This window comes from Cherax quadricarinatus, chromosome 24, assembly GCF_038502225.1.
Source record: "Cherax quadricarinatus isolate ZL_2023a chromosome 24, ASM3850222v1, whole genome shotgun sequence".
Lineage (NCBI taxonomy): Eukaryota > Metazoa > Arthropoda > Malacostraca > Decapoda > Parastacidae > Cherax > Cherax quadricarinatus.
This window is the reverse complement of record NC_091315.1, coordinates 21533297-21534104: the sequence shown is the minus strand read 5'-3', so window position 1 is coordinate 21534104 and position 808 is coordinate 21533297. Positions and strand designations below refer to the sequence as shown.

At 24.0% G+C, this 808-nt stretch overlaps 1 protein-coding gene across 1 annotated transcript in view; it reads left to right on the top strand.

Moving 5' to 3' along the window:
* Window positions 1-97, top strand: part of LOC138853167 (uncharacterized) — a 673459-nt gene extending 673362 nt beyond the window's left edge. The window contains exon 6 of the mRNA XM_070088251.1: window positions 1-97. This exon is cut by the window's left edge and continues 230 nt beyond it. The gene's annotated coding sequence lies outside the window, so the exon portion shown is untranslated.
* The last annotated feature ends 711 nt before the right edge of the window (window positions 98-808 follow it).

The window sequence follows — 808 nt, the reverse complement described above, 5'->3', positions numbered from 1 at the left end:
AATGTAGGGATTTGTCGGAATGTTGAGAGTGTAGGGAGGGGAGTGAGGTGTGGCGCTAGGTACAATGCTCAGGTAAGTACCTCATACCATGTTACAAATCCGGTACTTCGAAGCTTCGTACAATATATGTATGTAATATATATATATATATATATATATATATATATATATATATATATATATATATATATATATATATATATATATATATATGTGTGTGTGTGTGTGTGTGTGTGTATTTTGTCTTTATATAAAATATATATACATAATATAGGGGGTGGTAGGAGAAAATTCTCAAACAGCTTCAGGGAGAATCTTGAGTTTTCCCTGAAGCAAGTTTATTCTTTTCTCTGAGGATGAGGGTCCCCATAACAGTTCTAGAGGTGGTACCTCCCTATATATTTATATATATATATATATATATATATATATATATATATATATATATATATATATATATATATATATATATATATAGATATATATATATATATATATATATATATATATATATATATATATATATATATATATATATATATATATATATATATATATATATATATATATATATATATATATATATATATATATATATATATATATATATATACACACACACTCACAATAAAATCACAGTAAACAGGTGATATCAAAATATACAGAACAACCACTGTGAAAGAATAGCGAAATTCTAAGCGCTTTCGTGACTTGGAATTTCTCTGTTCTTTCACAGTGGTTGTTCTGCATATATTTTCTCATATACGTTTACAGATATATTTCTTCATTTATGTTAATGTAAAAAATA